The sequence below is a fragment of the Protomyctophum parallelum genome (assembly GCF_964188405.1).
Source record: "Protomyctophum parallelum genome assembly, chromosome: 5".
Lineage (NCBI taxonomy): Eukaryota > Metazoa > Chordata > Actinopteri > Myctophiformes > Myctophidae > Protomyctophum > Protomyctophum parallelum.
The window spans coordinates 27,743,185-27,757,136 of record NC_139702.1 but is presented as its reverse complement, the minus strand read 5'-3'; the positions used below and the strand labels follow the sequence as shown (position 1 = coordinate 27,757,136).

The 13,952-nt window shown below is 42.4% G+C and overlaps 1 long non-coding RNA gene across 1 annotated transcript in view; it reads right to left on the bottom strand.

Annotated features, from left to right (window-relative positions):
- Positions 1-7,222: 7,222 nt before the first annotated feature.
- LOC310858794 overlaps positions 7,223-13,952 on the bottom strand; it is a 32,115-nt gene continuing 25,385 nt past the window's right edge. The window contains exon 3 of the long non-coding RNA XR_014569227.1: positions 7,223-7,929. This is a non-coding gene — a long non-coding RNA (uncharacterized lncRNA). The remainder of the gene's footprint in view (positions 7,930-13,952) is intronic.

Here is a 13,952-nt window from a genome sequence, read left to right as displayed (position 1 = left end):
GAACGGGAACTGGTTGGATGAAATGTGTTAAAATCACCCAGGAACACTAGTCTTGGGTATCTCACAGCTTAATATCTTTTTTTTAATCTCTGACCATACATTATCCCAATAGTGTTCAATTTTGGACAATCCCAAAATATGTGTTCATGGTCAGCATTTATACATCGCAAAAGAAACAATAAGTCTGCACACCGTTTTGAAAGCTCCCCAAAAACTTTATTTACCAAAAAACACAACATTTCAGCCTCTGTGGCCTTCGTCTGGTAACATCCACATAACCTCTAGCATGGTTGTTCCTCAGCTTCCTTGCTTCATTCTTTTTGGTTATGAAATATCGGGTAATATTCTTCCAGCGGAATTCTCTCCATGTTCCAGAGCTGCACCTTATGCACAGGTTACTTAAGCTATAAATCCATATCCATATCCATATTTTGGCCATTGTAACATTGGCTGCATTGAAAATCAGGGCTTGCCCTCAACTGTATCTCCGAGTATAAATAAAGGTGATGATGATGATAATATCACCTTATAAAAACGCTGCTAAATTATATAGATGCACTTTACACCTTTGTACTTTCCTTGTGTTTGTATGTTTTTAATGCTTTGTTTCCTAATGTAAGTATACTGTTTGTTTTATGTTTTTATGTGTGGACTGGCATATATTCAATTATTGTAGGCCTGTTTTTCCTGCTTCTAACGTTATAAAACATGAATGTGTGAGATGGTCATTTGTATCTGTGACTGTGCGTACATGCTTATCGTCACTGTTGGCTGGAAACGTACAAAACTGTTACTCAGAAAATAGAACCTGTTATCAAATAGGATTCCAGTTAGTTAATATTTGGCCACAGGCTCTTGTTAATACTCATTGGTTCAATGTTTATAAAAACACATTTAACCACTTTCACTTTGACAAAAAAATAACTATAGTATACCTTCAAGCTCCTAACACCTCACATAGCATGTGTGACACTGTAGGATGAAGTTCAAAAGAATACAAGTCTGCACAACAGCATTGCCTCGCCTGTGTGTTAAACCTATTAAAACCGGGAATGCATCCGTGTCATTTTAGATCTTTGCGTTGGCTATTCAGAAATAGCAGATATACAAGCGCTCAGTGTGTCACCTCGTGCCGTGCTGCGTGCGAGCGTGTATAAACACTTTTGAAAAATCTTGAAAGAACTACTGTTTTAGAAGAATGTTGTAGAATCGGCCTCAGGTCTTAATGGACTAATGTAATACTGAACAAGAATACCGGACAACTCTTTTTTCCTCCCGGATATTTCCCCAGTGAGGTGTGGGGTGGGAGGGGGCTAGGGCAAGACGAGAGCCCTGTATGCAGGTTCATCACACTGCCTTATGTACTAGCAAACAAACTTTACAATAGTTGCCTTAGGTTCAAGATTAATAACTTGTAATAATATGCTATTGGCTGTTTGTATTATTTTTGTAAAAATATAATAAGATACTCCTATGGAAAGGCTATCACTGTAGTAGCCTTTTCATAAATTATATTTCAACACTTAGGAGCAATACTATTGTGCAGACTTTCATTCTTTTGAACTGTAACTGTGTCCAACGAACTGGATGCGTGGCTGCGGAACCCACTGTTTTGAACTGTAGTATGATAAGTACTAAATTTACAAACAAAATGTTACAAAATTTACAAACCCACTGTTTTGAACTGTAGTATGATAAGTACTAAATTTACAAACAAAATGTCGACCCGTGTGTGTAAGCAAAATGGTAATATGAGTTCCCAGAAGTTTTATTTTTTGCCACTAACAAAATGGAGACAAAGGTGAATAAGGTTAGTTACATAATTTGCACATTTGCCCACACTGAGTGCTCTTTAGCAGCAACTTTGCATAGTAAATGGAGGCCTGGCAGCTTGGCTTTACATATTAATGCCCATGATGCAATTCCTTATTGGTCAGACCGTTTTGAATGCATCTGAAAGAAATGCAGGAATCGTTCCAAAAGTAGAAAGAATCATTATGCAGTGTCCTTGTTTTCAAATGTATAAAAGTCTTTTGAAAATAGAAGATCTACAAACTCACAATTGTGTCACATTGTGAGCTTGTAGATATTTTCAAATGGCAGGAATGTATAGGGCTGAAAAGTACTGACAAATGCTCCAGTAAAGGATTGTATTGTGTATTTAAGTATAATAATAATTGAGTAAATGTACTAGTTGTACCACTGGTGCATTGTCATACCTGTACATTATACTTCATGTGTCCAGGTGGGAGTTTTGCACACAGTTTTGCATTATGCAGAACAGGTTCTATATAGCCTATATAGACAAAGAGCGTCTTCCTGATGTAATTTATGTTTGAATACTTTGTATTAGTTTTCACTGCATTACATACAATCCAATATGACACAGCTAACTATACATACTATACACTGTATAATACACAATGAGACTCAAGACACATTTCATATCATTTTTGAGAAGGATCTTTATTCAATAATACTGTCTATTATACATAATGAGTTCATGGTTAAGCATTGAACCTTACAAAGGTTTATGTGTGTGTGTGTGTGTGTGTGTGTGTGTGTGTGTGTGTGTGTGTGTGTGTGTGTGTGTTTGTGTGTGTGTGTGTGTGTGTGTGTGTGTGTGTGCGTGCGTGCATGCATGCGTGCGTGCGTGCGTGCATGCGTGCGTGCGTGCCTGGCAGAAATCTTGTAACTCTATATTAATATTAAATATTAATATTAAATGCATAAACTATAATGCCATACCTCATCATACAAGAGTGTCACACAGTGACGATGACAGTGGTGAAAATAGCAGATCTACAAGCTTCACGTTGTGACACATTATTGTAAGCCTTTGATGGGCTATTTTCACTATTTTAAATTATAATAAAGATCAGACCTGTCTGAATTGAGTGGTACTGTACTGTACTGTACTGTACTGTACTGTACTGTACTGTACTGTACTGTACTGTACTGTACTGTGTGTTAGGCTGTGCAACAGTGACACTTGGTGGTGAACAAACGCTCCCTATAACGCTATTTTCATGCTCGGACACAGCCAGGGACAGACCCAGGACACAGCCAGGGACAGACCCAGGACACAGCCAGGGACAGACCCAGGACACAGCCAGGGACAGACCCAGGACACAGCCAGGGACAGACCCAGGGACACAGCCAGGGACAGACCCAGGACACAGCCAGGGACAGACCCAGGACACAGCCAGGGACAGACCCAGGACACAGCCAGGGACAGACCCAGGGACACAGCCAGGGACAGACCCAGGGACACAGCCAGGGACAGACCCAGGACACAGCCAGGGACAGACCCAGGACACAGCCAGGGACAGACCCAGGACACAGCCAGGGACAGACCCAGGACACAGCCAGGGACAGACCCAGGACACAGCCACACACATAGCTGTCTATAGGAGTGGTTGAAGGAACGGTTTTAGACATACAAGGTTTCCACCCGACAGCAACGACACCATCTTTTTAAGTCATGAATTCATTCCTCCAGTTAGCCCGTAATCTATCTTTCTGACCACTAACCTTTTATCTATCTTTCTGACCACTAACTTTTTATCTATCTTTCTGACCACTGTACTTTGCGTCTATCCATTCACCCCTCGATTTGTTCATCGATTCACTCCATTCAATTAGTGCTGGTCACATATATAGGCCACTGGTTCCAGGCGTTTTAATCAAATTTTATACAGCCACCATGCCAGACAATCTGTGCTTTTCATATCTTGGCTGCTGGTGAACTCAGTAACCCAGTGTTAGTGAATGCTACTCTAATTTAAAGGGCTTTGGGTGCTTGTACGCCAGTAGCCTCAGGGCATTTTGTTTTCAATGATGCTATACCTTGTGATGGGATGAGCCACACACAGACACGTGCCACGCACACACATCGATGTCGGCCAGAAACCTTGTATTTCCATATTGCGTCAAGCTTTTTTTATTGAATAAATGAATGCCCTATATTTACTTTGCACTAAAGTAGCAAAGATGGCTAATCTACAAGCTCGCAACATGTCACAATGCGAGACGTTGTGAGCTTATAGATGGGCTATTTTCACTATTTAAACAAAAATTATACATCAGGATTTTTGGACAGAATCTTAACCCATTTTGGGCGGGAACCCCTTTTGGTGTTAGAATTATGAAAAATAGCAGATCTACAAGCTCATAACGCGCCACCGTGGTTGTAGGTCTGCTATTTTTGAAAAATCGAAGAACGACTGACATAGAAACATAGCTTTTTCAGAAAACTGTCAGGATTTAGAAGACATTTTTAGAATCGGATCTCAGTGTGCATGCAAAGTTTCACGCAGATCAGTACAGTTATAGGTAAAAAATGCGAATCGGCCTGTTATAGCGACACCCATGAGGCTGCTTTGAAAATGTTCAAGTGGCCACTTTGTCCTCAGCTTAGTGGGAATGTGGGTGCAAAATTCCACATACGTTGCAATGCCGCGTTCATGATTTGACGCATTTTGTTCAAAACGGACCAATCCTGCAAACTTTGGAAGCCAATCGGGATGGAATATGGAAAATAGGACAGATCCGTGTTGGTAATATAGAGATAGTCCGTACCGATTTGCATGGTGTATGGATATAATGTGGAGTGGTAATATAAAAAATAATGTTTTGCACCAATATGCCTCGCATGGTGACGCTACAGGTCATTCTGGACAATTTGGGGCACAGGTTTTCGGAATTGGCATCCAGGGAGTGAGCGCACAATTTCGTAGTGACCAACGGGCCAGCGGTGCCGGAGATTTGCTGGCGGATGGATGGATGGACATGCGGACGTATGGACAGACGGACGGAACCGACAGAGGACAGGGGCGAAAACATAGTCTTCACCATGCTATCGCCTGGCGGAGACCAGAGACAATAAAAACTGGCACTGGATCCATATAGGGTTCCTAAAAAAAGTTATAGTTTTGGACATACAAGGTTTCTGCCTGACGGTGGCACAATTTGATTTGACCCTTTGGTGGTTAGATCGTGCCAGACTGCTCCCTTCATAAACCAAATGAAAGCGAGCGCATGTGGGCACTGTGTGGATGTGCAGTGGTGGTGACGCTTTATAAAATAATTTCATTTTTTTTTTTCATTTTCATTTCCTTTTGCTCTACTTTGCGCTACGTTTTTGCCAATACTTTGAAAACAGAAGTTGTGCCATGGTTATGGAACTTAGTTTTATTAAGCCAAAGTTGTATTAATCCATTTTGACCTGAGATCAGATTCTAAAAATGTTCTTCTACATCCTGACAGTTTTCTGAAAAAGCTATGTTTCTATATGTCAGTCGTTCTTCGATTTAAAAAAAAATAGCAGACCTACAAGCTCGTGAGCTTGTAGATCTGCTATTTTTCAATAGCTAAAGCATAACGTTTTATTTTGAGATCGTTGATGTCGGTGAGGGAAAATACAATAGTGTTGAAAAAAAAGTGGTTTTACATGAAATATGTTGCAATATGCCTCCTCTGTCAGGACGATGGATGACGTCAAGAATTGATTGATTACAATATCAAGATCCAGATACAAGATAACAGGATCCAGACCTTGATAGGGGTGAAATCCAGACATACATCACCGTGACAGGTACAGTATACTGCTGTAAGCTGCGTGATTTCATCAGAGAGAGACACTGAAAAGAGATTGCTCTCCGAGAGAAAGTGGGATACGTGATCTCCTGTCGTCGAAATATATGTGTTTAACACTCAGCATGACCCCCAGACGCATGATGCAAGTGAGTGTAAAAATCACAAATCCCATATAAGCTAATCTTTTATAATTGGGGGACATCTAGACCTCACATAGCTTTCGACATTCTGTGACAAAGTTTCAAAGAGTACATTTCTAGGACTATATAAAGCCATAGAAAACAACTTTATCATGGTGCTTCCTTCTCCTCTTAAGCTCAAATCACCCCCCTTGGGGCGAATGGGGTTGATTTATTGTCCACACGCTCTTACGGCGTTTCTTTTTTTCCCCCTTTTTTTCTTTTTTACAGGGGATTTTTGGTTCAGACGTTTTTATGGTCTTTTGAACCACGAGACATAGCGTGGCAAACGGGATGGAGAACTCATGACTATGCCGACGTACGGACGGGGAGACATGCCCCCCCCCACGGCTCTCTCTGTGGGATGCTTTTGTGTGATAAGAGGTCGAGTTCCACACCCGATTTGTGTCATGTGCTCCTCATTGCATGGCAACCCACACAGGACAACGGGATGCGTTTGTTGCATTTTTCTGTGAGAGGAATGTGTGTGTGTGTGTGTGTGTGTGTGTGTGTGTGTGTGTGTGTGTGTGTGTGTGTGTGTGTGTGTGTGCGTGCGTGCAGAGGAGTTCTGGATCAGGCTACATTTAGCTGAATTGTGTGTTTCTTGTCTCTATGTCTTATTGGCCGGTATGTGTGTGTGTGAGTGTGCTTGTTGTGCGTCTCTGTTTACTGCAGCATTGCTTGAGACCTGAGGCCGATTCTAAAAAGGCCTTCTAAATCAGTGCTTCTCAAAACGTATTTCAAAATTATTCAATCTTTTTCAAACACTTTTTGCAACCACTCCAAGGAACAGCTTTGTCCCTATGTCTAACCTATGTGACTATATGTCCCTGTGTCCCGATGTTTAGAGTACCAATATGGGGTGCTGTTGCACCACTCGCTTCAGACTGGTCTGATTTTCTTTTATAGCCAACACTAACATCTAGAATTACACAGATGCTTACCCAGTTTCTCAAGCACTCATTTGTGGGTCACAGACACATTTGTATGGGTCCCTTTATTTTTTTGTTTCCTATACATTTAGTTAATAATTATTTAAAAGTATTTCTAAACATTTCCCCCCCCAAAAAAACCAAACATTTAATGAATTAAAAACAAATGTAATTATTTATTTTTCCAGTAATTTCATGAAGAAATAAAAGAAAAACATCTTAAGAAATTCCATAGAATATAGCAAATCTATGTGAGTTTCTAAAAAGTTTGGGAACCTCTGGGTTAGCCCATTTTGGGGCGGGAACATGTGTTTTAAAAATTATGTTATAATTTAGCTATTGAAAAATAGCAGATCTACAAGCTCATAGCGCGCCACTGAGTGGCGCACTACGAGCTTGTAGGTCTGCTATTTTTGAAAAATCGTGAAAATATTTATTTCAGAAAAAATTAAAATAAATTGAGGTAAGGCCTAAATGGGTTAAACTTTAACCCATTTAGGCCTTACCTCAATATATTTTTATTTTTGCAGTGCAGTGCATGCTTTAACCGTTAAAGCATGCTGTGAGTGGGTGTGGACAGAGTCCGCGGGTCATGGCTCTTCGGTACTGCAGGACCTTCACTCTGCTCCCAGGGACTCTCCATACACGCACACCCACGTCACAATCACCAGCTCTCATTTAACCCCTGAGAGTGTACAAGACGGACCCGCGAGGGTCCGCCTTGGACACTCTCTGGGTTAAATTAAAGCCGAGGACTTTTAATGTGCAAACTCTGGATCACATCAACATTCCAATGATTAACGTCGGCACACACCCAACAGAGACATGCTCACGCACGCACGCACGCACGCCGATACTCAATAGATGGATGCATAATCTGCAGTAGATCAAAAACATAGCACAAATACACACCGCAAATCCTCAGTCTTAATTTACAAAGCTGAGAGTTTACGAATGTCACCAAAATGTGGTCACATTTGTACACTCGGGTTGAAATTACAAATACTGTATTGAAAATACACATGAAGACAATCACCAAAGGCATTTCCTTTCATCATTAAGAACAGACGGCATCACATTTTATTGTCATATATATACTTGCATATTTTTCGGTATTTTCAAATGACTCAGTCCCATGCGGTGACAAACGGGAAGGCTGCAGGATCAAAGCTTTGCTAGGATGTCATGTCATCATCCTGGGATGGGACACCTGTTATATCCTGTTTGCATGCATAATGGAAGGAAAGAGAACGTTGAGAGTACATACATGTCTGAAAACAAGCATGCAGCATAGAGCGTTGCAGTCCCGCCCCCTTTCATGACGACGCCAGGCCCAGGAAATGAATCCCAATGCATTTTTCCCCATATAGACATTTCATAAAGTATTTACGTCGTACGAAGCCAACTCTTGTCGTGACAAATCAGAAATCATGACAACAAACACAATATTTTGGACCAAACAAATAATTACAAAGAAGAAAAACAACAAATAAAGTGTTGTAAACTTGTAACCTGCCGTTTTTTTCTACGTTTTAATTATTTGTTTGGCCCAAAACATTGTGTTTATTGTCATGATTTGTCACAACAAGAGTTGGCTTTGTCAACGGCGTAAACGTCTTTAAATAAATACATTTCTGAAAAGTCTTTTCCGGGTCTCACGAGGGGAGGGCGGGACTACGACGCTCTATACTCTATACTTAATATCAAATGTCTGTATCGCTGTTTTTTTTCTGTCTCTTCTCTTTCTCAGACATGCGCACGCAACGCTAACGTGTAAATCATCCTAAGAGATGGACCGTGTGTGTGTGTGTGTGTGTGTGTGTGTGTGTGTGAGAGATCAATATACCAAACTGGGTAGTCTGTGTGCTTAATCAGATTTTTACTCGAAAATCTATTATTATTTTGGGGCATTGTGTTCCATCCATGTGCCGTGTGTGAGTGTGAGTGTGCGTGTGTGCATGTTCATGTTCGCGTGCGTGCGTGCGTGCGTGCGTGCGTGCGCGCGCGCTGAACGGAGGTGTGAATCACAGTGACAGTAAGTAGGGGTCCCTGGCAGATCTCAGATCAGATCTCAGCAGGTTCTCTACAGACATGCAGCTCAAATCTACTCCAGTGCTGCTGGTGTCACATGACTAGACCTAGCCTGGGTAAGCAGGGGGAGTGGGTTTACCCAGGCTACACTATAGACCAGCATTCATGATGGCTCAAAAGCTGCACAGTATGGAAGTATAGGAAAACTGCCATATTATAAAATAAATCAAATCAGGTTATTTCCAATACAGTTTTAAAAGAAGGGGGGACGACGACATTAATATACTCTTAATATACTGAATAAAAAAGCTGTTGCATAGATTAAATTGAGTCCTTAATCAGCACCAATGCATTTTGGCACACAAACTATACAGCTGTCAATAACTGAAATGCCCCCCCAGGCTCCCACCTAGCCTACATTCTCACTCCCTTGTCCATGGCAGCCCTATCTGTATGTTACGCATGCATGCCTTCTCACATAAAAATCAATCGAGCTCAATCCAACATTTTACAGGATCAGTAACCAATAAAGGAATAAAGAAAAGCAGTGGTGAGAGTGTGTGTGTGTGTGGGGGGAGGGGGGGGGGGGGTGAAGGTCCTTGAGAGCAAGGCTCCTCCTCTGTGTGAAAAACAGGTTCTTTATTTACCTCTCTCTACCCTCTCAAGATTCTTGGCCAAGAACTGTATTTACTTTGGTGGGTTTTTTAAGCGTGAGCGTTGACATGTTGCCATATCTCCCGATGCACTGATGATCGAAAGCCTCGTGCGATTTGATCCCACAGCCTTCTGAGCTGGTGACAGCTCTGCAAAGATACTTTCTGGATCAATTTGCCTGAACTTTGGAAAGTTGACCTCGTGGACTTCTCCTCCGTGGGGCCTCTGGCGAAGCCAGATGAGGCTCTGCTCTGACTGTCATCGTCGGCGGCGTGGGACAGCAACTATAGCTGTTGAGCTGTGCTTTTAGTGCTCGCTCCGTCTGCCAAGAGAACGCACAGTAGTAGGTTCTGATCTAACTGCTCAGAGGGAATACTGGATAACTCACCCTTTACCATGTATAATACATTAATAATATACTGCCATGTTGATAAGAGTATTAGAAAACGATCTGTTTAAGGAAGTGGTTCTCAACCAGTGGTCCGGCCGGGGACCACCATTGGTCCTTGGGGGGGGTTCCAGGTGGTCCTCAACTAAATGACGAGTGTAAAGTTAAATTATTGCTAAACATCTACATTACTTAAGTTAATTTACGATTAATCTACACAATTAGAGAATGTATCAATGATCAATGTTGTAAAAAAAGGGTGAGTTATCTAGTTACCCTCAGAGGATATACTGGATGGGGATGGGACGAGCAGATCTATTAGCTCATACTACAACGTGTCGTGTTGTGAGCTTGTATGAATTCTGGTGTGAAGAGTGGTTGGCAAAATGGAATTATACAATAGTTGTAAGCGTATTCTGATCATCGCAATAACACTGTAAACCGCTATCAGACTTTAGCCACAGAACTCATCCGTAGTACTGGATACAGATCTAACTGCCCAGAGGATGTACATATTTGGGCACTGGCCTGTTGATCAAGAGCCTCTTCTCCTAAGAAAGTGGTATTCTGTCACCTAGGACCTTCTAACAGACTTATTTAAGAGACTCTCAGACCCCCTACAAGCCTGGTATTATTGGCCTCGGCTGTCTTAACTCCTTGGACACCTGTTCCCATAGGGGGCGGTATATATACGGTGCCGAGTGCCAGCTAAATGTGCAACATGAGCAAAGAAGAGCGGCTCTTGTTGCTCTTGTCTGAAACAAAAGTAAAGTATACTCAAACAAAAGTATACTAAAAGTATACTCATACCTCGTGGTCTACTGAGGCCCACGGAGGTCTACTAGTGATGCCATCATTGTTTCGTTTAGCGGGAGCTCGAATTAATGTTTCCTTAGGCTCCGATCATGGCCATGCCATGATGCCAGGCTAGGTTGTATGTATGCTGGGGGATATAGATTGGTGAGGAGTGTTTCTATCGCAGGCTTATTTCCTGGTATAACACTGATATTTCATATACATTATGTTATGATAGGTTTGATGCATTTCTAGCTCTTGTTTTTACCGCTATTCCAGACATTTTACACAATAGGCTACCTGGGTTTGAGAGGGGACTTTGTTATTACAATTAAAACAGGCATGTGCCATTGTGGATTTTCAATGTAGTATATTCAGGATCCTTTGCTGACAATGTGTGCGAGTTCTAGAGGCGACCACAGTGCGAGACCCAAAGTAGAACCGAAACCAGGCCAAACACTTTCTATCACTGACTCCAAGCTCCAGAGGGTCATCATAATAATGGCTGTTTTGCAGTCCTCACTGTACCTCTACTGTTCTGAATCGATCCTGCACAATAAGCAGCGAGAGCTGCAAGCTATATATTCTTTCTTATGCATAAAGTAGAACTCAGTCACATTGTGTAACGCTAAACTCATGCCTCTCAGTGATCTCATTGCCCTCCGTTGGACCAGGATATTAATAATTTTGCTCCGTGTTCTGAGAGCTGAAAAGAGGACAGAACGTTTTCTCCAATATCTCACAGTGTTTCTCTCTCTTGGTAGTATAGGCCCCATGTGCGTAAAATGAAAGCTTTTTACCGTTATATGCAATGCACTACTATGCTACTGTATGTGCAGTGAGTAAAACGTGTGTGTGACTTTCACGAGGGCTATACATTCAGTGGCCACAGTTGAGTGGGAATGGGAATCGTATACCCATGGGTTCGACGCCCAGTGTATATCGTTGCTGTCGGGCAGAAACGTCTTATTTCCATATTTTAACTTATTCCCCCCCGTAAATAAATGCTTTACTTGATCCTACTATACACCAGCTCAGTGGCCTTGTGGTTAGAGTGTTCGCCCCGAGACTGGGAGGTCGGGGTTCGATCCCCGGCCGGGTCATACCAAATACTGTAAAAATGGGACCCAGTGCCTCCCTGCTTGGCACTCAGCATCAAGGGTTGTGTGAAAAGGCCCATGGAGCCTCCCTGCCAATCCTGCAATCAATTAAGGCTGAGTGGCTGGCAGCTTTGCTCACTGCGCACAGGTGTGGGAGGCTACAAATAGGACTAGATGCACTCACTCATTCATGCATGCTTCACCACACCGGCTTGTTGTCTACCAACCTCCAGCACCATCTCTCTCTTCACCCTCCAACTGTGTGCGTCCATGAACCAAACGTGAGTCAGAAAGCCTCTGGAAACCCAACTGTTATTCATTGCCATAATCACCGATCATGGACTCACTGTGTATATTGTTTATACTATGACCAGCAGTCTGTGAGAGTTTACTTGAGAGAAGGAATTCCTCTGCCTCTTCTGGGGTCAGCCTGGCCAGTGGCCAGCCTGCTCACCATTAGTCCATTACACCTATACCTATACGAACTATTTCCGAGTGCCACCACTCTTTCAGGTTGGATTGGGGGTAAGTCCCTGCGACGTACTAGCGTCATGTCCAGGGGGTGTACTTGTACATCAAGCTGCCTCAAGCTACAGAAACAGGAGATAGGCTCCTGCCCCTATGGGCCCCATGGCTCTGCAAGGCTACTTACTTGATCATACTACAGAGCCACACAAAAGCATCAAAAGTATAGAAGATACTACAAACTCGAAACGCGCTGCGAAGCGAGAGCGACATGTTTTGAGCCATCTGAGCAGCCAGCCATTAGCAGGGTGAAGCTAGTAATGGCACCTTCCCTGAGAGAGTATCTTCACCCTGTTGATTTACAATGGACCTAATATGATTTTCTAACTACGGTGCGTACGTGAAACCCACCCCAGCTTGGCTGCCACCATGGATGGCTCGGGTGTCACGCGGTGGCAGAAGGCACGATATACAAGAAGTGTACCAATACTGCAATGTAGAAATACTCTGTTACAAGTCCGTTTGGAAAAATGTACTTGAGTAAGATTACAAAAGTATTGGTATCAAAATCTAGTGCCAAAAGTAGAAATGTACTCATTATGCAGAATGTCCCATTTCACAAGTTTTCAGATGTTTAAAACTCTTTTGAAAATGGCAGATCTACACACACACCCACAATGCGTCCCATCCCAACGCATTGTGAGCTTGTAGATCGGCCGAAATATATATATAGGGCTGAATTGGGTAATGCATGTTTTGTAATAATAATCCAAAATAAATCTACAAAGTAACTATACTACTATACTATACTATACTATACTATAAGGTTTCAAATAAAGTAAAAGTATAATATTTGCCTCGGAGATGTAGTGGAGCAGAAGCAAAAATTGGAAATATTGCAGTAGAGTAAAAGTGTCTCAAAAGTAAATATACTATGCTTTCTTCTGCATAAAGTAGAGGTGAGGAGCTGCACGGAGGCGGTGAGAGGGAGAGAGGGAGAGAGAGAGAGAGAGAGAGAGGGGTTATGGCCTGGTCTCTGACCCAGATTTTAAATATGGTCTCTGACAACCTGATCTGCCCATGCTGCCTGTGGGGTCTCTCTTCCTTCCCTTCCATTCGTTATGGATGCTTTATGACCACGTGCTGCTCCTCGCGCCGTGCGTCTCCTACACCGTAGCCTGGAACTCACCTATGCTTTTTATGGCAGCTCCCGGCAGGATCCGCCGGGAGAAACTATGCGCAGCTGCGCGACATGAGACTAATTACTTAGAGCGACATGTGTGCGTGTGTATGTCAATTTTACAAAGGTGCAGACGATCAGAGTATCAGTGGGATCAGTGGGAGTATAAATATACCCCTTTAAAAAAAATTGTTTATCTACATTTTGTTTATTTCAAGAAGATTTTCCCGAAAATAAACGAGCTCGTAGAAGAGCTGCTATTTTCACTATAGTTTGGGTCCCGGGGAGGAGACGTCCAATTTCTCTCTTGGCTCTTCTTGAGCTAAAGCGTTTTGGGGAACCACTGTCCTATATATATACACAGTCACTGTGTGCCAAATGCAAGCGTGTTTATTTAACGCGACGTTACGATTAAAGAAAAGAAGAATGAAGAGAGGACTGGAGGTTGAGCGCGGTTCTCAATTACGACTACGCCCCGTTTTATCCTAAGAGCACAAGCAGTGTTGACCATGTCAACTTGAACCCTCCGGCACTTTGGCACACTTTATTTTTAAACCATTTTGGGGCGGAAACCCCTTTTGGTGTTAGCATTATGTTATGCTTTAGCTATTGAAAAAATAGCAGATCTAC